General features: G+C 47.2%; 1 protein-coding gene across 2 annotated transcripts in view; it reads right to left on the bottom strand.

The window, feature by feature from the left end:
- The window catches only part of LOC118396039 (FYVE, RhoGEF and PH domain-containing protein 4-like), a 99,901-nt gene that overhangs the window by 42,396 nt on the left and 31,360 nt on the right, over nucleotides 1-26,145 (bottom strand). Inside the window, exon 1 of one of the 2 annotated variants that reach the window (XM_052466044.1) lies at nucleotides 17,277-17,618. The exons of the other annotated variant lie outside the window; for it this stretch is intronic. The gene's annotated coding sequence lies outside the window, so the exon portion shown is untranslated. Of the gene's footprint in view, nucleotides 1-17,276; nucleotides 17,619-26,145 lie in introns of those variants that run through there. 2 annotated transcript variants of the gene reach the window in all.

Raw genomic sequence — 26,145 nt, 5'->3', positions numbered from 1 at the left:
ACATCTACACAGTACAGTAAGTACACCATGGTCACATCTACACAGTACAGTAAGTACACCACGGTCACATCTACACAGTACAGTAAGTACACCACGGTCACATCTACACAGCACTATAGGGCCTGTCACTTCACAAAGGTGAAATACTTCTCTTTTAGTACAGTAGACAACTGTAGTTAATGAACAGATAAGGATAGAAGAAGAGAGGAGTTCAAATAAAATACAATTGTATTTGTCACGTGCTGAATACAAGAAACACTTACTTACAAGCCCTTAAAACACTTACTTACAAGCCCTTAAAACACTTACTTACAAGCCCTTAAAACACTTACTTACAAGCCCTTAACCAACAATGCAGTTCAAGAAATAGAGTTAAGAAAATATTGACTAAATAAACTCAAGTAAAAAAGGCTATATACAGGGGGTACCAAGTCAATGTGCAGGGGTACATGTTAGTCAAGGTAATTTGTAAAGTGACTACGCATAGATAATAAACAGTGAGTAGCAGCAGTGTAAAAACAAAGGGGGGTTAGTTGTTCAGCAGTCTTATGGCTTGGGGGTAGAATCTGTTAAGGAACCTTTTGGTCCTATACTTGGCGCTCCAGTATGTGAGGGATTAAAAGAGGAGATAGTGATTCAAAGAGGAAACTATTTGCACATCGTTACAACACTGTATATAATAATATAGCCATAATATGACATTTGTGAGTGTAATGTTTACTGTTAATTTGTTTTGTTGATTTAACTTTTGTTAATGATCTATTTCACTTGCTTTGGCAATGGTAACATATGTTTCCCATGCCTATGAAGCCCTTTGAATTTAATTGACTATTAAGAGTGAGAAAGTGGATGAGAGATACTATAGGTAGATGGAGGAAGTAAGAGATGAGAGATGGATAGATTATGGTCAAGTCTATCTTTAGTGTGTTCGATCTTTACTGCGACACAGACCTCCTCATCAGTGTTCTTTGACTGGAAACAGCTGGCCTTGCCTTTCTTCTCTGCAATGACAGGACCACATTTACCAATCGTTCCTATATAGTTTACTATAACGTAAGGACACATAAAGCGAGACAGAGACAGAGAGAGAGAGAGAGAGAGAGAGAGAGAGAGAGAGAGAGAGAGAGAAGCAGTGCGAGAGAGAGAGTGGGGGAGAGAGAGAAGCAGTGCGAGAGATATATGTATGTATATATATATATAATATGACATTTGTAATGTCTTTACTGTTTTGAAACTGTTGTATGTGTTTACTGTTAATTTTTGTTGTTTTTCACTTTATATATTCACTTTGTATGTTGTCTACCTCACTTGCTTTGGCAATGTTAACACATGTTTCCCATGCCAATAAAGCCCTTGAATTGAATTGAATTGAATTGAATTGAGAGAGAGAGAGAGAGAGAGAGAGAGAGAAGCAGTGCGAGAGAGAGAGAGAGAGAGAGAGAGAGAGAGAGAGAGAGAGAGAGAGAGAGAGAGAGAGAGAGAGAGAGAGAGAGAGAGAGAGAGAGAGAGAGAGAGAGAGAGAGAGAGAGAGAGAGAGAGAGAGAGAGAGAGAGAGAGAGAAGCAGTGCGAGAGAGAGAGTGGGGGAGAGAGAGAAGCAGTGCGAGAGAGAGAGAGAGAGAGAGAGAGAGAGAGAAGCAGTGCGAGAGAGAGAGAGAGAGAGAGAGAGAGAAGCAGTGCGAGAGAGAGAGAGAGAGAGAGAGAGAGAGAGAGAAGAAGAGTGCGAGAGAGAGAGAGAGAGAGAGAGAGAGAGAGAGAAGCAGTGCGAGAGAGAGAAGCAGTGCGAGAGAGTGCGAGAGAGAAAAGCAGTGCGAGAGAGTGCGAGAGAGAAAAGCAGTGCGAGAGAGAAAAGCAGTGCGAGAGAGTGCGAGAGAGAAAAGCAGTGCGAGAGAGAGAGAGAGAGAGAGAGAGAGAGAGAGAGAGAGAGAGAGAAAGAGAGAAAGAGAGAGAGAACGCTTGTGTGAAGTCTGGAATCTCTTGTGTAGTTTTGAGGGATTCTGGGCAGCAGCTACAATGAGACAGTGCTCTGACCAAGCATTAGGCCAGAGATATGAATACAGTATTTGTGCCAATTATGATCCACTGGTTCACATGAGGCAAGAGAGTTAATGTGATATTTTCCTCTGAGATTGAATTGTAATGAGTTATACTGTGATGTGTAGGGCATCCTCACTAGGCTAATACACTCACCAGAGCCATTTCATCTGCACATCAAATATTAGAGAGAAAAACAGACACACTACCTTGTAAAATAATGAGGCACACACGGACGCACACACACACACACACGGACGCACACACGGACGCACACACACACACACACACACACACACACACACACACACACACACACACACACACACACACACGCGGACACACACACGGACGCACACACACACACACACACGCGGACACACACACGCGGACACACACACGGACGCACACACACACACACACACACACACACACACACACACACACACACACACACACACACACACACACACACACACACACACACACACACACACACACACACACACACACACAGAAGCGTAAGAGCACACATGCTAAATGCTCTGATCTTTCTTAATTTTAACCACAAGCAGCACCCACTTCCCACAGTGTGCTGTTACAACAGTGACAGTCAGGATGGGTGTTTGGGGGAAGAGTGGACATGCTTAGTGTGGGGCCATGGGGGGGGCTGTGTGGGGGTATGATATCCTGGCGCAGGGATTAAAGCAGAGGGCTTTCTCCACCCACCATCTGGACTCCTCATGACATGCTTGCCTGCTGTTCTCTCTCTCTCTCACACACACACACACACACACACACACACACACACACACACACACACAGACACACACACACACACACACACACACACACACACACACACACACACACACACACACACACACACACACACACACACACACACACACACACACACACACACACACACACACTTTCCCTAAGAGGGTTCTGTGTTACCAAAGCAGCCATGAAAACACACCACAGGTTGAGGAGTACAAAGACAGGCAACTCAACATGTCCAATGATGCTACACTGTGGGGGCAATGTCCGGCAACGGCTCTAACCCCAAACTTCCTCTTCCTTTCACTGCACTTCCTGTTTTTCAGTTCCTTGTTCCTGACCCCCCCCCCCCCCCCCCACACACCCCCCCACACACACACCCCTCTCCTTAAACATAGGACCTAACACAGGACAACAAAGCTGTGACTGGGGAACTCAGCCCAGTGCAGCCAAGGGACTGGACAGGCATGAGGAGTGAGGGGGAGCCAGAGGTCACTGAGAGGTTACAGTACTGAATCAATAAGGTACTGTTCACTTCTGAGGAAAGAGGAAGAAGTATTCAGTTAGACATCTGAGGTGATACAGAGTCAGAGATGACAGGGATTTTCGATAAGAGATATGACTGTGCAGCCGTATTCATCGACCTGGCCAAGGCTGTCGACTCTGTCAATCACCACATTCTTATTGGCAGACTCGACAGCCTTGGTTTCTCAAATGATTGCCTCGCCTGGTTTACCAACTACTTCTCTGATAGATTTCAGTGTGTCAAATCGGAGGGCCTGTTGTCCGGACCTCTGGCAGTCTCTATGGGAGTGCCAAGAGGTTCAATCCCCGGGCCGACTCTTCTCTCTGTATACATCAATGATGTTGCTCTTGCTGCTGGTGATTCTCTGGTACACCTCTACGCAGACGACACCATTCTGTATACCTCTGGCCCCTCTGGACACTGTGTTAACTAACCTCCAGGCGAGCTTCAATGCCATACAACTCTCCTTGGCCTCCAACTGCTACTTAAACGCAGGGAAAACTAAATGCATGCTATTCAACCGATCACTGCCCGCACCTGCTTGCCCGTCCAGCATCACTACTCTGGACGGCTCTGACTTAGAATATGTGGACAACTACAAATACCTAGGTGTCTGGTTAGACTGTAAACTCTCCTTCCAGACTCACATTAAGCATCTCCAATCCAAAATTAAATCTAGAATCCTATATCGCAACAAAGCATCCTTCACTCATGCTGCCAAACATACCCTCAGAAAACTGACTATCCTACTGATCCTCGACTTCGGTGATGTCATCTATAAAATAGCCTCCAACACTCTACTCAACAAACTGGATGCAGTCTATCACAGTGCCATCCGTTTTGTCACCAAAGCCCCATACATTACCCATCATTGCGACCTGTATGCTCTCGTTGGTTGGCCCTCGCTTCATACTCGTCGCCAAACCCACTGGCTACAGGTTATCTACAAGTCTCTGCTTGGTTAAGCCCCGCCTTATCTCAGCTCACTAGTCACCATAGCAGCACCCACTCGTAGCACGCGCTCCAGCAGGTATATCTCACTGGTCACCCCCAAAGCCAATTCCTCCTTTGGTCGTCTTTCCTTCCAGTTCTCTGCTGCCAATGACTGGAATGAATGGCAAAAATCACTGAAGCTGGAGACTCATATCTTCCTCACTAGCTTTAACCTGTTAGTCCACTAGGGGCATTATTTCATTTTTGGATAAAAAGACGTGCCCATTTTAAGCGCAATATTTTGTCACGAAAAGATGCTCGACTATGCTTGGAATTGATAGTTTTGGAAAGAAGACACTCTTACGTTTCCAGAACTGCAAAGATTTTAACTGCGAGTGCCTTATAACAAAAGCTTCAGGCAAAACCAAGATGTTTGAGCGACCAGGAAATGAACAGGATTTCTGAAGGTACGTTTTGCATGATCGCCTTATATGGCTGTGAATGCGACAGGAATGAACGGACACTTTCTAGCGTTTCCCCAAGGTGTCTGCAGCATTGTGACGTATTTGTAGGCATATCATTGGAAGATTGACCATAAGAGACTACAATTGCCAAGTGTCCCGCACGGTGTCTGCGTGGAAATTGGTGCGCAAAAGTCAGCTACCAGTATTTTTCCATCTGAATCAGAGAACAAAGAAGGCTTCTAGGACTGCCATTTCAATGAAGAGATATATGACAAAACACCTTGAGGATTGATTCAAACAACGTTTTCCATGTTTCAGTCGATATTATGGAGTTAATTCGGAAAAAGTTTGACGTGTAGGTGACTGAATTTTCGGTTAGTTTCGGTAGCCAAATGCATAGTAACAAACGGAACGATGTGTCCTACACAAGAATCTTTCAGGAAAAACTGGACATCTGCTATGTAACTGAGAGTCTCCTCATTGAAACATCTGAAGTTCTTCAAAGGTAAATTATTTTATTTGATCCCTTTGCTGGTTTTTGTGAATATGTTGCGTGCTAAATGCTAACGCTAAATGCTAAGCTAGCTATCACCACTCTTACACAAATTATTGATTTTCTCTGGTTCTAAAGCATATTTTGAAAATCTGAGACGACAGGATTGTTAAGAAAAGGATAAGCTTGAGAGCAGGCATGTTTATTTCATTTCATTTGCGATTTTTAGAAATCGCTAACGTTGCGTTATGGTAATGAGCTTGAGGCTGTAGTAACGCGACCGCATGTGGGATGGGGCGGACTATGAGGTTAAGCACCAGCTGTCAGAGCAGCTTACAGATCACTGCACCTGTACATAGCCCATCCATCTACCTGCCTCATCCCCATACAGTATTTATTTATCTTGCTCCGTTGCACCCCAGTATCTCTACTTGCACATTCATCTTCTGCACATCTTCCATTCCAGTGTTTAATTGCTATATTGTAATTACATCACCACCATGGCCTATTTATTGCCTTAACTCCCTTATCTTACCTCATTTGCACTCACTGTATATAGACTTTTTGTTTTATTTTTTCTACTGTATTATTATTGTCTATGTTTTGTTAATTCCATGTGTAACTCTGTGTTGTTGTATGTGTTGAATTGCTACGCTTTATCTTGGCCAGGTCGCAGTTGCAAATGAGAACTTGTTCTCAACTAGCCTACCTGGTTAAATAAAGGTGAAAAAAAAGTTTTATTTGGAATTCAAGGCACACTTAACCAGCATGGCTCCCACAACATTCTGCAGCGATACACCATCCCATCTGCTTTGTGCTTAGTGGGACTATCATTTGTACAAATCTAATAGCTGACCTGACCACTGCATTATAAACATGATAAACTCATCTACGCAGAGGGGAACTTGCAGATTGTAACATACTGTTTAAAGGAAACATGGCTTGATTGGGATATGCTATCAGAGTCTGTACAGCCAATGGGATTTTCAGTGCATCGTGCCGACAGGAATAAACATCTCTCCAGTAAGAAGACGGGCGGGGGTGTATGTTTCATGATTAACGACTCATGGTGTAATCGTAACAACATACAGGAACTCAAAGTCCTTTTGTTCACCTGACCTAGAATTCCTCACAATCAAATGCCGACCGTATTACCTCCCAAGAGAACTCTCCTTGGTTATTGTCACAGCTGTGTATATTTTCCCCTCAAGCCGATACAAAGACGGCCCTCAAGGAACTTCACTGAACTTTATGCAAACTGGAAACCATATATGCTGAGGCTGCATTTATTGTAGTAGGGATTTTAACAAAGTAAATTTGAGAACAAGGCGACCTAAATTCTGTCAGCATATCGAATGCCGTATCGAATGCATGGTCGAGTAACATGCTCGACCATTGCTACTCTAAATTCTGCGATTCATACAAGGCCCTCCCCCACCCTCCTTTTGGCAAATCTGACCATGACTCCATCTTGTTGCTCCCTTCCTATAGGCAGAAACTAAAACAGGATGCGTCCATGCTTTGGTCTATCCAACCCTGGTCTGACCAATCGGGTTCGACGCTTTAAGATTGTTTTGATCACGTGGACTGGGATATGTTCCGGGTAGCTTCAGAGAATAACATTGACATATACGCTGACTCAGTGAGCAAGTTTATAAGGAAGTGTATTATATTATATATTCTTATCCCATTCCTTTACTAGATTGTGTGTATTAGGTTTTGTTGTGGAATTGTTGATATTTTCTGTTAGATACTGCTGCACTGTCGGATCTAGATGCACAAGCATGTCACTACACTCGCTATACCATCTGCTAACCATGTGTATGTGACCGATACCATCTGCTAACCATGTGTATGTGACCAATACGATTTGCTAACCATGTGCATGTGGCCGATACTATCTGCTAACCATGTGTATGTGACCGATACCATCTGCTAACCATGTGTATGTGACCGATACCATCTGCTAACCATGTGTATTTGACCGATACCATCTGCTAACCATGTGTATGTGACCGATACTATCTACTAACCATGTGTATGTGACCAATACCATCTGCTAACCATGTGTATGTGACCGATACCATCTGCTAACCATGTGTATGTGACCGATACCATCTGCTAACCATGTGTATGTGACCGATACCATCTGCTAACCATGTGTATTTGACCGATACCATCTGCTAACCATGTGTATGTGACCGATACTATCTACTAACCATGTGTATGTGACCAATACCATCTGCTAACCATGTGTATGTGACCGATACCATCTGCTAACCATGTGTATGTGACCGATACCATCTGCTAACCATGTGTATTTGACCGATACCATCTGCTAACCATGTGTATGTGACCGATACTATCTACTAACCATGTGTATGTGACCAATACCATCTGCTAACCATGTGTATGTGACCGATACCATCTGCTAACCATGTGGATGTGGCCGATACAATCTGCTAACCATGTGTATGTGGCCGATACAATCTGCTAACCATGTGTATGTGACCGATACCATCTGCTAACCATATGTATGTGACCGATACCATCTGCTAACCATGTGTATGTGACCAATAACATTTGATTTGATTTGCGTTGTTCTACTCACTTCAAATAAAACATGAATGTTGTTAAAACCGTTTCTATCCTGATAAAATGCCACCAGAAGACAGAGAATACCACATCCATCCACAGTAAGGACATGATCATTAGTAGACAGTAAGTAACTTACACCTCGTTTGCATCAAGTCTCTGCATAAACCAGGAAGTGATTTTTCATAATAGAGATAGCTAAAACGCCCACTCACATCCCTCCAATCAGAGTGTGCCTGCTGTTCGGGGAAGATGAGCCCCTCTCTCGTCTCTCCAAAATAAAAACCAACATTATAGAGGTTTGCAAACACACGCACGCACGCACACACACACACACACACACACACACACACACACACACACACACACACACACAGGTCATAGGCCCAGTCATATCCACATTAACATTACAGGGTGTTCAATGAACAAGTCTGGTACAACAACAAACACGGTCTCTGCAGGATGTCGAACACAGCTCTAATGAGGAACACAGTGACCTGAAGAGGTGAACCTGAACGCCCCCCCCCTGCTAAACACTTCATGTCATAACATTAGAGGGAGATGTGCCTGGTATAACATTACAGGGATTCCAATCACAAACAGAGAGAGAGCGAGAGAGGTAGAGAGAGAGTGAGTGATTGAGGTAGAGAAAGAGAGCGAGAGAGAAAGACGAGACAGAGAGAATGAGAAAGCGAGAGAGAAAAAGCAGGAGGGAACGAAGGAGATATAACAGGGCGGAGAACACAGGAGTCCATATCAGAGAGATTATTATCTATGCAGGTGTGAAATTAACTTCGTACCTGACGGAGAGACAATAATGAAGATCTAACCAGACTAGAGGTCGAATGATTATGATTTTTCAATACCGATTATTGGAGGACCAAAAAAGCCGATACGGATTAATTGGCCGATTTTTTATATTTTTTACTGAATACTGAATTAACACTTATTTTAACTTAATATAATACATCAATAAAATCAATTTAGCCTCAAATAAATAATGAAACATGTTCAATTTGGTTTAAATAATGCAAAAACAAAGTGATGGAGAAGAAAGTAATATGTGCCATGTAAAACATGTGCCACGTAAAATATGTGTGTCACGCCCTGGTCAAAGTATTTTGTGTTTATCTTTATGTATTGGGTCAGGCCAGGGTGTGGCATGGGGTTTTTGTATTGTGGTGTGTTTTGTCTTGGGGTTTTGGTATATAGTGGGATTGTAGCTAGTGGGGTGATCTAGCAGAGTCTATGGCTGTCTGGAGTGGTTCTCAATCAGAGTCAGGTATTTATCGTTGTCTCTGATTGGGAACCATATTTAGGCAGCCATATTCTTTGGTTGTTTTGTGGGTGATTGTCCTTAGTGTCCTTATTCTGTGTTAGTTTGCACCAGTTTAGGTTGTTTCGGTTTTCATTACGTTTATTGTTTTGTTGAGTTTGTGTTTTGATTCATGTTACGTTGTTTTATTAAACATGGATCGCAATCTACACGCTGCAGTTTGGTCCGACTCTCCTTCACACCTAGAAAACCGTTACAATGTGCCATGTAAAATATGTGCCATGTAAAATGTGTGCCATGTAAAAATGTGTGCCATGTAAAATATGTGCCATGTAAAAAAGCTAACGTTTAAGTTCCTTGCTCAGAACATGAGAACATATGAAAGTTGGTGGTTCCTTTTAACATGAGACTTAAATATTCCAAGGTAAGAGGTTTTAAGTTGTAGTTCATATAGTACTTATAGGAAGGACTATTTCTCTCTATACCATTTGCATTTCATATACCTTTGACTATTGGATGTTCTTATAGGCACTATAGTATTGCCAGTGTAACAGTATAGCTTCCGTCCCCCTCCTCGCCCCTACCTGGGCTCGAACCAGGAACACATCGACAACAGCCACACTCGAAACATCGTTACCCATCGCTCCACAAAAGCCTTGCATAGCAAGGGGAATAACTACTCCAAATCTAAAAGCGAGTGACGTTTGAAACGGTATTAGTGCACACCCAGCTAACTAGCTAGCCATTTCACATCGGTTACACCAGCCATTAGGCTGATAGGCTTGAAGTCATAAACAGCGCTGTGCTTGCGAAGAACTGCTGGCAAAACTCACGAAAGTGCTGTTTGAATGAATGATTACGGGCCTGCTGCTGCTCAGTCAGACTGCTCTATCAAATCAGACTTAATTATAACTTAATAACACACAGAAATACGAGCCTTTGGTCATTAATATGGTTGAATCCGGAAACTATCATTTTTTGAAAACAAAACGTTTAGTATTTCAGTGAAATACGGAACCGTTCGGTAGTCTAAATATTCTTGTTACATTGCACAACCTTCAATGTTATGTCATAATTATGTAAGATTCTGGCAAATTAGTTCACAATGAGCCAGGCAGCCCAAACTGTTGCATATACCTGTCACGTTCTGACCTTTATTTTCTGTGTTTTGTGTTTAGTTAGTATGGTCAGGGCGTGAGTTGGGTGGGTAGTCTATGTTTGTTTTTCTATGTTTTGGTTATTTCGATGTTTCGGCCTAGTATGGTTCTCAATCAGAGGCAGGTGTCATTAGTTGTCTCTGATTGAGAATCATACTTAGGTGGCCTGGGTTTCACTGTGTGTTTGTGGGTGATTGTTCCTGTCTCTGTGTGTGCACCAGATAGGACTGTTTTGAGTTTCACATTTCTTGTTTTGTTAGTTTTGTTCATGTGTACCTTATAGCATTAAAAAGTACCATGGAAAATTACCACGCCGCGTATTGGTCCTCTGATCCGTTTCGCCTCTCCTCTTCGGAAGAAGAGGAGGAAACTCATTACAGAATCACCCACCAAAATCGGACCAAGCGGCGTGGTAAAGGACAGCGACGACAGCAGCAGCAGCATCAACAACAGAGGCCACCATCACAGGACTCCTGGACATGGGAGCAGATACTGAACGGAGAGGGACCCTGGGCACGGGCTGGGGAAAATCGCAGCCCCAAAGCAGAGCTGGAGGCAGCGAAAGCTGAGCGGCGGCAATATGAGGAGCCAGCACGGCAGTGCGACAGGTACGAGAGGCAGCCCCAAATTTTTTTTGGGGGGGGGCACACGAGGTGTGGTACTAAGCCAGGTAGCAGACCTGAGCTCACTCCTCGTGCTTATGATAAGCAGCGCATTACTGGTCAGGCACCGTGTTATGCGGTTGAGCGCACGGTGTCGCCAGTGCGTGTCCATAGCCCGGTGCGCTATAGGGCAGCCCCCCGAGAGTGCCATGCGAGTGTGGGCATTGAGCCAGGGCGTATGGTGCCTGCTCAGCGGGTCTGGTCGCCGGTACGCAGTCTTGGTCCAGGTTATCCTGCGCCGGCTCTGCGTGCTGTGTCTCCGGGCGCTGGGAGGGTGCAGTGCGTCCTCTGCCTGCGCTCCGCTCGTACCGGGCAACTGTGGGAGTGGAGCCTAGGGGAGAGGTGCGTGTAGTAAGCACTAGATCTCCCGTGCTTACCCACAGCCCGGTTCAACCTGTGCCTGCACTCTGGAGGGTCCGGGCTCGAGTAGTTGTCCAGCCTGGGGAAGTGGTGCCAAGGTTGCGCACCAGAGCTCCAGTGCTCCCCACAGCCCGATCTTTCAGGCTCCTCCTAACATCAAGCCTCCTGAAAGTCTCCCCAGCCTGGTAGTTCCTGTGGCAGCCCCACGCACCAGGCTGTCTCTCAGTCTCCTCCCTGCAGGTGCTCCCGCCTGTCCGGCGCCGCTGCCGGAGCGTCCCGCCTGTCCGGCGCCGCTGCCGGAGCCTCCCGCCTGTCCGGCGCCGCTGCCGGAGCCTCCCGCCTGTCCGGCGCCGCTGCCGGAGCCTCCCGCCTGTCCGGCGCCGCTGCCGGAGCCTCCCGCCTGTCCGGGAGCCTCCCGCCTGTCCGGCGCCGCTGCCGGAGCCTCCCGCCTGTCCGGCGCCGCTGCCGGAGCCTCCCGCCTGTCCGGCGCCGCTGCCGGAGCCTCCCGCCTGTCCGGCGCTGCTGCCGGAGCGTCCCGCCTGTCCGGCGCCGCTGCTGGAGCGTCCCGCCTGTCTGGCGCCGCTGCCGGAGCGTCCCGCCTGTCTGGCGCCGCTGCCGGAGCGTCCCTCCTGTCCGGCGCCGCTGCTGGAGCATCCCGCCTGTCCGGCGCCGCTGCCTCCTGTAGCAGCTCCACGCACCAGGCTGTCTCTCTGTCTCCTCTCTGCAGGTGCTCCCGCCTGTCCGGCGCCGCTGCCGGAGCGTCCCGCCTGTCTGGCGCCGCTGCCGGAGCGTCCCGCCTGTCCGGCGCCGCTGCCGGAGCGTCCCGCTTGTCCGGCGCCGTTGCCGGAGCGTCCCGCCTGTCCTGCGCCGCTGCCGGAGCGTCCCGCCTGTCCTGCGCCGTTGCCGGAGCGTCCCGCCTGTCCGGCGCCGCTGCCGGAGCCTCCCGCCTGTCCGGCGCCACTGCCGGAGCCTCCCGCCTGTCCGGCGCCGCTGCCGGAGCCTCCCGCCTGTCCGGCGCCGCTGCCGGAGCCTCCCGCCTGTCCGGCGCCGCTGCCGGAGCCTCCCGCCTGTCCGGCGCCGCTGCCGGAGCCTCCCGCCTGTCCGGCGCCGCTGCCGGAGCGTCCCGCCTGTCTGGCGCCGCTGCCGGAGCCCCTCAGCCCAGAGGCGCCAGAGCCCCTGTCCCTCTGTCCAGAACCCCTGTCCCTCTGTCCAGAGCCCCTGTCCCTCTGTCCAGAGCCCCTGCCCCTCTGTCCCGAGCTGCCCCTCTGTCCAGTGGGGTCATTGAGAGGGGTTGCCATGGTGAGAAAGCCACGGAGGCGGAAAATAAGGCGGACAAAGACAAGGGTGAAGTGGGGTCCGCGTCCCGCGCCAGAACCGCCACCGCGGACAGACGCCCACCCAGACCCTCCCCTATAGGTCAAGGTTTTGCGGCCGGAGTCCGCACCTTTGGGGGTACTGTCACGTTCTGACCTTTATTTTCTGTGTTTTGTGTTTAGTTAGTATGGTCAGGGCGTGAGTTGGGTGGGTAGTCTATGTTTGTTTTTCTATGTTTTGGTTATTTCGATGCTTCGGCCTAGTATGGTTCTCAATCAGAGGCAGGTGTCATTAGTTGTCTCTGATTGAGAATCATACTTAGGTGGCCTGGGTTTCACTGTGTGTTTGTGGGTGATTGTTCCTGTCTCTGTGTGTGCACCAGATAGGACTGTTTTGAGTTTCACATTTCTTGTTTTGTTAGTTTTGTTCATGTGTACCTTATAGCATTAAAAAGTACCATGGAAAATTACCACGCCGCGTATTGGTCCTCTGATCCGTTTCGCCTCTCCTCTTCGGAAGAAGAGGAGGAAACTCATTACAATACCCTGACTCTGCGTGCAATGAACGCAAGAGAAATTACACAATTTCACCTGGTTAATATTGCCTGCAAAACTGGATTAGTAGTTATAACTAGTGATTATGATTGATTGTTTTTTATAAGATAAGTTTAATGCTAGCTAGCAATTTACCTTGGCTTCTACTGGATTCGCGTAACAGGCAGGCTACTCGTGGAGTGCAATGGTTAGAGCGTTGGACTAGTTAACTGTACGGTTGCAAGATTGGATACCCTGAGCTGACAAGGTGAAAATCTGTCGTTCTGCCCCTGAACAAGGCAGTTAACCCACAGTTCCTAGGCCGTTATTGAAAATAAGAATGTGTTCTTAACTGACTTGCCTAGTTAAATAAAGGTATAAAAAAATATTTGATTTCTGATTGTTATGAAAACTTGAAATCGGACCTAATTAATCGGTCATTCTGATTAATCGGTCGACCTCTAAACCAGACACAGGAGTGGATGAACTCTGAACACTGGGGGAAGAGATCAATATAGGATCTGAACACTGGGGGAAGAGATCAATATAGGATCTGAACACTGGGGGAAGAGATCAGTATAGGATCTGAACACTGTGGAAAGAGATTAATATAGGATCTGAACACTGGGGGAAGAGATTAATATAGGATCTGAACACTGGGGGAAGAGATCAATATAGGATCTGAACACTGGGGGAAGAGATCAGTATAGGAACTCTGATTAGGTGATTACATTGAAGGCAGGCATCATCTCTTTCTCTCTCTCGCGCGATGTAGCCGCTGCCCAGAATCTCACACTTCACATCACACTCTCTCTTTCTCTCTCTTCCCCTCTCACCCTCCCTCCCCTCTTTCCAATCCCAGACAGACAGTGGGTGTTGGACTCTTCTCTAATCAATGTCAGGCCTGTAGAGCCGTGACATGAGGAAACAGGCAACAGCTGTGGGATGGAGGCTCTGAAATGTGTCAATCAATATTACCAACCATTCACAGTCTTCACATCTGATTGATTCCCAATGGGCTAGTAGACCAGTCTGGCTCTCTGGCCATAAATAACCCAGGTATATTACACAGACTCCATTTAGTGCTGGTTATGTGATACAATAAGTGTCTATTATTGAAGTGTATATTACATGTTATAAACTGGGCGGTTCGAGCCCTGAATGCTGATTGACTGACAGCCATGGTATATCAGACCGTATACCATGGGTATGAAAAAAACCTTTCTTTTTACTGCTGTAATTACATTGGTAACCAGTTTATAATATCAATAAGGCACCTTGGGGGTTTGTGGTATATGGCCTTTATTCCAGGCACTCTGTGTTGTGTCGTGCTTAAGAACAGCCCTCAGCCGAGGTATATTGGCCATATACCACAACTCCTTTGGCAGTATTGCTTAATAATAACAAATGGCTACAACAACAAATGCTGGTCTGTCTATTTTGGGTCTACAGTATACACACACAGCTGAAGTCTCGCATTGTGTTCAGTTCCGTGAGACTGTCTGGTCACAATGCCATAGGGTGTCTCTCTATCCTCTCTCTCTCTTTCCCTCCTCTTTGCTCTCTCTCTCTCTGACACACACACATGGCTGACATGACAGATGGATCTCCAGTGAATACAGGTGAAGGGATGAAAAGAATCCAATAAAATATCAATGAAACAGCATGTGTGAGAGCATGAAGGACTAGGGAAATGATTGAGTTCAACATGAATAACTGGAGGCAGTGAACCCTTCAGCAATCCTCGCAGTGGAAGAGGAGAGCATGCACAGAATGTTCCAGATATCTACATGCAACCTGGAAGCAAGCCTGGAGGCTAGGGTGTTAATATATATATGTGTGTGTGTGTGTGTGTGTGTGTGTGTGTGTGTGTGTGTGTGTGTGTGTGTGTGTGTGTGTGTGTGTGTGTGTGTGTGTGTGTGTGTGTGTGTGTGTGTGTGTGTGTGTGTGTGTGTGTGTGTGTGTGTGTGTGTGAAAGAGAGTGAGAGAGAGATCCATATTCTGTGCTTCTCACTGTGTCATAAAAGGATGAGTTGAACACTAAAACAGGGTTTCATTATGTTTGACATTTCTCACAACATCTGAAGTTCCTCTTTCATACTTACTTATTTGCTGTCTTGTTCCCCTAAGTCAACTTAGGTCTATTCTAAAACTTTACAGAATGACATCCCACTCAGCTAACTATTTGTTTGATTGGGCACTTCCTAGGAGAGTGCCATAGTGTCAGTCAGTATCATAAGCATCCTCATGCTCTCTCTCATTCTGACACGGTGAAAGACAAAGCTCCACAGAGCTCAATGACACCCTCTACCAAAGAAACTGATGACTATGGTGCTGCTGTTTCTGGAGGCACTGACTGTGTATTCCGACTGTGTATTCCGGCTGTGTATTCCGGCTGTGTAATCTGACTGTGTATTCTGGCCCTGGAGTTAAAAGGGGGATGAAAAGTGTGAACATGAAGAGAGAAGAGGTGGAGAACCCCTGACAACAACTGCTAGTGTAACCGATGTGAAATGGCTAGCTAGTTAGCGGTGGTGCGCACTAATAGCGTTTCAATCGGTGACGTCACTCGCTTTGAGACCTTAAAGTAGTGGTTCCCCTTGCTCTGCAAGGGCCGCGGCTTTTGTGGAGCAATGGGCAACGATGCTTTGTGGGTGTCAGTTGTTGATGTGTGCAGAGGGTCCCTGGTTTGAGCCCAGGTAGGGGCGAGGGGACGGACTAAAGTTATACTGTTACACTGAACCCCTGACAACCTCTGCCGAAACCCTGACAACCACTGCCGAACCCTTGACAACCACTGCCGCACCCCTGACAACCACTGCCGAATCCCTGACAACCACTGCCGAACCCCTGACAACCACTGCCGAACCCCTGACAAACACTGCCGAACCCCTGACAACCACTGCCGAACCCCTGACAACCACTGCCGAACCCCTGACAACCACTGCCGAACCCCTGACAACCACTGCCGAACCCCTGACAACCACTGCCGAACCCCTGACAAACACTGCCGAACCCCTGACAACCACTGCCGAACCCCTGACAAACACTGCCGAACCCCTGACAACCACTGCCGAACCCCTGACAACCACTACCGAACCCCTGACAACACACACACACACACACACACACACACACACACACACACACACACACACACACACACACACACACACACACACACACACACACACACACACACACACACACACACACACACACACACACACACACACACACACACACACAGCTGCATTCATTGTGTTGTCTGATAAAGGTCTTAACACCCCTCCCCTCTCTGCTCCTCTTTAGATGTGCTGCTACCTCAGTTTAATCTCATTTCTGGTCACAGTGGGCCTCCCTCATAGCCCAGCAGCCTCCCTGCCCCCACTCACCCCAACCCCTCCTGGTCTGAACTCCCAGCCTTCAGCCCTGAGTCATGGGAGTCTGGGACAGGGCCAAAGCGGTGCTTGGCCAAAGCGGTGCCTACACAGCAGAAAGAGTTGATGGCTTCACAAACACAAGGAAAAAGCTAATAGTTGAAGCTAAACATGTTGAGTCTGACAGCCTGTGATACAGCACAAATAGCAGGGTGAGCTAGCAGCTTCAGCTACAACAGTCTACATGCAACCGGTGAGGCTAACACCTCTGCTACAGCACACCACAGGGGCAGATAAGGGCTTCAGCCAAGGATGGCCAAGAAAGATAACTGCAGTCATCCTCCATGTGTGTGTTTTGCATGTGTTCTGCAGTTGTGTTCTACTGAGAGAGGCAGCAGCTGTGGGGTGTTCATCAAACAAAGCCCGCACACACACACACACACACACACACACACACACACACACACACACACACACACACACACACACACACACACACACACACACACACACACACACACACACACACACACACACACACACACACACACACACACACACACACACACACACACACACACACACACCAGACTAACAACAACCACACAGTTTACCTCAGTATTCGGTAGCAGTACACTGCTCCTCTCTGCTCTGGGACTGGTGATAAGCACCTGTCTGTCTACTACAGCTGTGAACACAGTGTTGTGGCTCTAGATGGCTACAGTACTACAGAGCTTCAGTCCTTCTAAAAGAGAAAAATCCACTGACCTGAGACCAGGCTTCCGCTAGTCAAGACTGGGTCTGTGTGTCAGCTACCGTTCACATAGATGATCGGATATCCTTCTCCTTGTTACACAACAACCAGAATGAAGAGAAAAGCAACCTCTCCCTCTCTCATTCCCGCCGTTCCTCTTTCCCCTCCCGCTATCATTCTCTCCGTTCCTCTATCTCTCACAGACACACATAGGCAGGTTCAGGCTTGCGCTAAGCTGCTTTTGCGTCTCTCTCTCTCTCTCTCTCTCCACTTCCTCCTTTCTTCTCTGTGTTTCCAGTCCGTAGTGCGTGAAGACAATCACATTCCAGCGGAGACAGGGCATATGGCGGGGGAACGCTACCCTCTGTCTGTCTGTCTGTCTGTCTGTCTTGCACGGACAATCAGCTCTATTGTGTGGGAGGAGGGGAGGGCTAGAGAGCCAATGACTCTCATCTGCTGCTACTGCTACCGCTGCTGCTGCTACCGCTGCTGCTGCCGGCCGCTATCATTGCTGCCGCTGCTGCTACCACTGCTGCCGCGCTGCTCCTACCACTGCTGCTGCTACCGCTGCTGCCGGTGTAACAGTTTAGACCGTCCCCTCGCCCAGGCGCGAACCAGGGCGCGAACCAGGGACCCTTTGCACACATCATCAACAGTCACCCTCGAAGCATCGTTACCCATCGCTCCACAAAAGCCACGGTCCTTGCAGAGCAAGGGGAACTACTACTTCAAGGTCTCAGAGCAAGTGACGTCACCGATTGAAATGCTATTTAGCGCGAACACCACTAACTAGCTCGCCATTTCACATCCGTTACACTGGCCGCTACCACTGCTGCTGCTACCGCCACTGCCGCTGCTGCTGCTACCGCCACTACCACTGCTGCTGCTACCGCCACTGCCGCTGCTGCTGCTACCGCCACTACCACTGCTGCTGCTACCGCCACTACCACTGCTGCTGCTACCGCCACTGCCGCTGCTGCTGCTACCGCCACTACCACTGCTGCTGCTACCGCCACTGCCGCTGCTGCTGCTACCGCCACTACCACTGCCGCTGGTGCCGCTACCGCTGCTGCCACTGCTACCACTACCACTGCTGCCGCTGGTGCCGCTACCGCTGCTGCCACGGCTACCACTACCACTGCTGCTGCTGGTGCCGCTACCGCTGCTGCCACTGCTACCACTACCACTGCTGCTGCTGGTGCCGCTACCGCTGCTGCCACTGCTACCACTACCACTGCTGCTGCTGGTGCCGCTACCGCTGCTGCCACTGCTACCACTACCACTGCTGCTGCTGGTGCCGCTACCGCTGCTGCCACTGCTACCACTACCACTGCTGCTGCTGGTGCCGCTACCGCTGCTGCCACTGCTACCACTACCACTGCTGCTGCTGGTGCCTCTACCGCTGCTGCCACTGCTACCACTACCACTGCTGCTGCTGGTGCCGCTACCGCTGCTGCCACTGCTACCACTACCACTGCTGCTGCTGGTGCCGCTACCGCTGCTGCCACTGCTACCACTACCACTGCTGCTGCTGGTGCCGCTACCGCTGCTGCCACTGCTACCACTACCACTGCTGCTGCTGGTGCCGCTACCGCTGCTGCCACTGCTACCACTACCACTGCTGCTGCTGGTGCCGCTACCGCTGCTGCCACTGCTACCACTACCACTGCTGCTGCTGGTGCCGCTACCGCTGCTGCCACTGCTACCACTACCACTGCTGCTGCTGGTGCCGCTACCGCTGCTGCCACTGCTACCACTACCACTGCTGCTGCTGGTGCCGCTACCGCTGCTGCCACTGCTACCGCTACCACTGCTGCTGCTGGTGCCGCTACCGCTGCTGCCACTGCTACCGCTACCACTGCTGCCGCTGGTGCCACTGCTACCGCTTCCGCTGCTACCACTGCTACCGCTGCTGCCTCTGCTACCACTGCTAACGCTGCTGCCGCTGCTGCTAGCGCTGCTGCTACTGCCGCTGCCACTGCTGCCGCAGCTGCTGCTACCACTGCTACCGCTGCTGCTACTACCACTGCTGCTCTCAATGCTACCGCTGCTTCCGCTACCACTGCTTCCGCTGCTGCTACCACTGCTACCGCTACCGTTGCTACCACTGCTACTACCGCTTCTGCTGCTGCTGCTACCACCGCTACCGCTGCCGCTGTTACCATTGCTGCTGCTTCTGCTGCTGCTACCACTGCTACTGCTGCTACTACCGCTGCTGCCGCTTCCGCTGCTACCACTGCTACCACTGCCACCGCTCCCACTGCTACTGCTGCTACCACTGCTGCTGCTACCACTGGTACCGAGTCAATGTGTGGGGGTACAGGTTATTAAAGATAATTTGTAAAGTGACTATGCATAGATAATAACCAGAAAGCAGCAGCAGTGTAAAATGGAAATAGTCCGGGTGGCCATTTGATTAATTGTTCAGCAGTCTTATGGCTGCCTTTTGGTCCTAGATTTGGCTCTCCGGAATTGCTTGCTGTGCGATAGCAGAGAGAACAGTCTATGACTTGGGTGACTGGAGTCTTTGACAAATTTTTGGACTTTCCTCTGACACCGTCTAGTATATAGGTCCTGGATGTCAGGAAGCTAAGCCCCAGTGATGTACTGGGCCGTACGCACTACCCTCTGTAGCGCCTTAGGGTCAGATGCCGAACAGTTGCCATACCAGGCGGTGATGCAACCGGTCAGAATGGTGCAGCTGTAGAACTATTTAAGGATCTGGGGACCCGTGCCAAATCTTTCAGTCTCCTGAGGGGGAAAAGGTGTTGTCGTGCCCTCTTCACAATTGTCTTGGTGTATTTGGACCATGATAGTTCGTTGGTGATGTCGTGACTTTACTTTCATTAATCTGATGACTGTTATTTATCTAATCAACTAACTATGTTTAATTGTTAACCGATTAAATTAATCGTGTAACAATTAACTCATTAGGATTTGGGGCACCACGAGAACGGTTGTTTAAAGAGTTACCATCTCCCGAATTAAACTCTAAAAGGTCTTTACCTATCACATCCATAAAACAGTCAATGTATTAAATCATATCGTATCATATCATCATTCTGCACAGTCATAAACTCCTGCATCTGCAAAAAAAACCAGCCTTACTTATAATTCAGTACTACACAAATTGGGTTAATTATTTATTTACTAGCTAACTAAATGATAACACAGGATAAACATACACACTTATCGTTGATACATTTTAGGAACTACTCTCACAGTAATCATATACTTTGCACATGAACGGCTGCCTGTTTGGAGTAAGAAATAATTTATGTATATACGTGTCAATGTCTTTGTTTGCCGTGTATCTATGTCAGAACCAAGCCTACTTAAAAGGGTTGGGCCTTTACCGCGGCACGCTTGTAATGATCTGATTGTCCAAAAGGGTTCCCACCAGTCTCTTCTGTTGCTCTCCTCTATCCGTTGACTTGAGTTTATTCTACTTTCCATTCGCTCCTGAAGCTGCTTAATTGAAGATAGGCTAGCCGGCCGTGTAGAAGGTTCTCAGTTGTGATGAGAGTAGTAGAATGGTCCCACTTAAATTCGCTTTTCTAGATACTTTACTTAGGACAGCTAATCAGCTGTACCTGTGATAGTCCTGGAGGTGACGTTATCATCTCTATTGAGGTTTCAAAGTTGTCCTCCCGGGTGACGCAGTGGTTAAGGGTGCTGTACTGCAGCGCCAGCTGTGCCACCAGAGACTCTGGGTTCGCGCCCAGGCTCTGTCGTGCCCAGCCTCTAACCCGGCCGCGACCGGTCCGTGGGGTGACGCACATTTGGCCTAGCGTCGTCTGGGTTAGTGATGGTTTGGCCAGTAGGGAATTCCTTGTCTCATCACGCACCAGCGACTCCTGTGGGTTGTGTATCGGAGGATGCATGAATTTCAACCTTTGTCTCTCCCGAGCCCGTATGGGAGTTGTAGCGTTGAGACTAAATTGGATACCACGAAAAAGGGGTAAAACAATTTTTTTAAACAAAAAAATAAATAAATTCAAAGTTAGATTTTTTTTAGGACGTGAACTGCAACACACCTCTCTGGTCCAACACTATGGTGTTGTTGTAACGGTTGTCGTCATCGGATGAGGAGGAATCGGACCAAAGCGCAGCATGGTAAGTGTTCAATATTTTTTATTTAAACTGAACACTGAACAAAGATAACAAAGTGAATAACAGAAACCGAAACAGTCCTGTCAGGTGCAAAACACAAAACAGAAAACAACTACCCACAAAAACCATGTGGGAAAAAGCTATCTAAGTATGGTTCCCAATCAGAGACAACGACAAGACAGCTGTCCCTGATTGAGAACCATACCCGGCCAAAACAAAGAAATACAAAAACATAGAATGCCCACCCAAATCACACCCTGACCAAACTAAAATAAAGACATGAAAAGCTCTCTAAGGTCAGGGCGTGACAGTTGTAGGCTGAGCTGTAGTCAATAAACAGCATTGTCACATAGGTGTTCCTTTTGTCCAGGTGGGAAAGGGTAGTGTGGAGTGCGATTGAGATTGCGTCATCTGTCAATCTGTTGGGGCGGTATGCGAATTGTAGTGGGTCTAGGGTTTCCGGCATGATGGTGTTGATGTGAGCCATGAACAACCTTTCAAAGCACTTCATGGCGACCGGCGTGAGTGCAACGGGGCGGTAATCATTAGGCCTTTGCTTTCTTGGTCACAGGGACTAGGGTGGTCTGCTTTGAAACATGTAGGTATTACAGACTCGGTCAGGGAGAGGTTGAAAATGTCAGTGAAGACACTTGCCAGTTGGTCCTCGCATGCTTTGAGTACACATCCTGGTAATCTGTCGGCTTTGTGAATGTTGACCTGTTTAAAAAGTCTTACACAGTAATCTGGAACAGCTGGAGCTCTCATGTATGCTTCAGTGTTGCTTGCCTCGAAGCGAGCATAAAAGGCATTTAGCTCGTCTGGTAGGCTCACGTCACTGGGAAGCTTGCGGCTGGGTTTCCCTTCATAGTCCTTAATATTTTTCCAAGCCCTGTCACATCTGATGAGTGTCAGAGCCGGTGTAGTAGGATTCAATCTTAGTCCTGTATTGATTTTTTGCCTGTTTGATGGTTCGCCTGAGAGCAGAAGTGTACGAATTAGTGACCTACTCATTGAAAGCGGCAGCTCTAGCCTTTAGCTCGGTGCAGATTTTGCCTGTAATCCATGGCTTCTGGTTGGGAAATGTACATACGGTCACTGTGGAGACGACGTCGCCGATGCACTTATTGATGAAGCCGGTGACAGAGGTGGTATACTCCTCAATGCTATTGGATGAATCCCGGAACATATTCCAGTCTGTGCTAGCAAAACAGTCCTGTAGCGTAGAATCTGCGTCGTCTGACCACCTCCGTATTGAGCGAGTCACTGGTACTTCCAGCTTTAGTTTTTGCTTGTAAGCAGGAATCAGGAGGATATTATGGTCAGATTTGCCAAATGAAGGGCGAGGGAGAGCTTTGTATGCGTCTCTGTGTGTGGAGTAAAGGTGGTCTAGAGGTTTTTTACTCCTCTGTTTGCACATGTGACATGCTGGTAGAAATGAGGTAAAACAGATTTAAGTTTGCCTACATTAAAGTCCCCGACCACTAGGAGCGCCGCTTCTGGATGAGCATTTTCTTGTTTGCTTATGGCCTTATACAGCTCGTTGAGAGCGGTCTTAGTTCCAGCATTGGTTTGTGGTGATAAATAGACGGCTACGAATAATATAGATGAGAACTCTCTTGGTAGATAGTGTGGTCTACAGTTAATCATAAGGCACTCTACCTCAGGTGAGCAATACCTTGAGACTTCTTTAATATTAGACATTGCGCACCAGCAGTTATTGACAAATAGACACACACCCCCGCCCCTCGTCTTACCAGACGTAGCTGCTCTGTCCTGCTGATGCACAGAGAAGCCAGCCAGCTCTGTATTATCTGTGTCGTCGTTCAGCCACGTCTCAGTGAAACATAAGATATTACAGTTTTTAATGTCCGTTGGTAGGATAGTCTTAATCGTAGATCGTCCAGTTTGCTTTCCAATGATTGTACGTTGGCCAATAATACAGAGGGAAGTGGTGGTTTACCTACTCTTCAGCAAATTTTTACAAAGCACCCCGCCCTCCTCCCCCCTTTCCTCTGTCTTTTCTTCACAATGACGGAGGGATTTGGGCCTTGTCTTGACAAAGCAGTATATAAAACAAAATAGCACAGTTGGTTAGGAGCCCGTAAAACAGCAGCCATCCCCTTCGGCTCCATTATACAGTGCCTTGCGAAGGTATTCGGCCCCCTTGAACTTTGCGACCTTTTGCCACATTTCAGGCTTCAAACATAAAGATATAAAACTGTATTTTTTTGTGGGACACAATCATGAAGTGGAACGACATTTATTGGATATTTCAAACTTTTTTAACAAATCAAAAACTGAAAAATTGGGCGTGCAAAATTATTCAGCCCCCTTAAGTTAATACTTTGTAGCGCCACCTTTTGCTGCGATTACAGCTGTAAGTCGCTTGGGGTATGTCTCTATCAGTTTTGCACATCGAGAGACTGACATTTTTTCCCATTCCTCCTTGCAAAACAGCTCGAGCTCAGTGAGGTTGGATGGAGAACATTTGTGAACAGCAGTTTTCAGTTCTTTCCACAGATTCTCGATTGGATTCAGGTCTGGACTTTGACTTGGCCATTCTAACACCTGGATATGTTTATTTTTTAACCATTCCATTGTAGATTTTGCTTTATGTTTTGGATCATTGTCTTGTTGGAAGACAAATCTCCATCCCAGTCTCAGGTCTTTTGCAGACTCCATCAGGTTTTCTTCCAGAATGGTCCTGTATTTCGCTCCATCCATCTTCCCATCAATTTTAACCATCTTCCCTGTCCCTGCTGAAGAAAAACAGGCCCAAACCATGATGCTGCCACCACCATGTTTGACAGTGGAGATGGTGTGTTCAGGGTGATGAGCTGTGTTGCTTTTACGCCAAACATAACGTTTTGCATTGTTGCCAAAAAGTTCAATTTTGGTTTCATCTGACCAGAGCACCTTCTTCCACATGTTTGGTGTGTCTCCCAGGTGGCTTGTGGCAAACTTTAAATTACAGTTTTTATGGATATCTTTAAGAAATGGCTTTCTTCTTGCCACTCTTCCATAAAGGCCAGATTTGTGCAATATACGACTGATTGTTGTCCTATGGACAGAGTCTCCCACCTCAGCTGTAGATCTCTGCAGTTCATGCAGAGTGATCATGGGCCTCTTGGCTGCATCTCTGATCAGACTTCTCCTTGTATGAGCTGAAAGTTTAGAGGGACGGCCAGGTCTTGGTAGATTTGCAGTGGTCTGATACTCCTTCCATTTCAATATTATCGCTTGCACAGTGCTCCTTGGGATGTTTAAAGCTTGGGAAATCTTTTTGTATCCAAATCCGGCTTTACACTTCTTCACAGCAGTATCTCGGACCTGCCTGGTGTGTTCCTTGTTCTTCATGATGCTCTCTGCGCTTTTAACGGACCTCTGAGACTATCACAGTGCAGGTGCATTTATACGGAGACTTGATTACACACAGGTGGATTGTATTTATCATCATTAGTCATTTAGGTCAACATTGGATCATTCAGAGATCCTCACTGAACTTCTGGAGAGAGTTTGCTGCACTGAAAGTAAGGGGGCTGAATAATTTTGCACGCCCAATTTTTCAGTTTTTGATTTGTTAAAAAAGTTTGAAATATCCAATAAATGTCGTTCCACTTCATGATTGTGTCCCACTTGTTGTTGATTGTTCACAAAAAAAAATACAATTTTATATTTTTATGTTTGAAGCCTGAAATGTGGCAAAAGGACGCAAAGTTCAAGGGGGCCGAATACTTTCGCAAGGCACTGTATGTTACTGGACATCGCAATACTTCAGTATGTTATCATTGCACATAAAAATGACCAAGGAGCCAATTTCAGTTCAGTTATGTTCCTGCTATTTTCAGTCTATATCATTTCAGTTAGTGATGGAGAAAAAAAGTCTATACAGTTAAATATAGGGATATTATTTTGGACAATATCGCGAAATAATTCCCCCCCTCGTTGGTTGTACTTACACCAAAACTCCAGTATCGTTCTTTCATAGCTTGTTCTCCATCTTCTTTTTAAAAAGGGAGCCAATTTGTTTTCAGCAATTTAATTTCCATGACTGATTAAAACTCGTTTTCTCATGCTCTCTCGTCTCTCTGCAGCAACATCGAATCGCAATAAAACCACAGTATTGAATCGTAATACATATCGTATCGACACCTAAGTAACGTGATAATATCGTACTGTGAGATCCCTGGCAATTCCGAGCCCTAAGTTCAGTGTGGCTGAAACATCAACTTGATGAAGTTACGTTACATAGTAATAAAACAATGAGTCTTGATGAAGTTACGTAATAATAAACATTGAGTCTTGATGTTACGCAGTAATAAAACAATGAGTATTGATGAAGTTACATAGTAATAAAATATCGCAATACATATATTGGCAATTAAGTATCGTGATAATATTGTAATGTGAGATTCTTGGCAATTCCCAGCCTTACTTTCAGTGTGGCTGAAATATCAACTTGATGAAGTTTATCAGTAATAAATATTGAGTCTTGATGAAGTTATCAGTAATAAAACATTGAGTCTGGCATTTCAATGAAGACATATAGTGGATAGAACAGCAGACTCTGGAAGTGCTTGTGGGAAGTTCATCATTTCACATGAAAATGACTGAGATGAAAGTCAAACATCTGGCTTCCTCATTTGATTATTATGTACAAAAATTGAATACTAAAGCAGGCCCATCACTCACTGTCTTAACAGTGCTGTTAAATGTCACCGTGGCAACAAAGGGTCACCTTGACAATAATCAATGAAAATGTAGACTAAG

Source organism: Oncorhynchus keta, chromosome 17 (genome assembly GCF_023373465.1).
Source record: "Oncorhynchus keta strain PuntledgeMale-10-30-2019 chromosome 17, Oket_V2, whole genome shotgun sequence".
In the NCBI taxonomy this organism is placed as follows: domain Eukaryota; kingdom Metazoa; phylum Chordata; class Actinopteri; order Salmoniformes; family Salmonidae; genus Oncorhynchus; species Oncorhynchus keta.
This window is presented reverse-complemented; position numbering and strand designations above follow the sequence as displayed.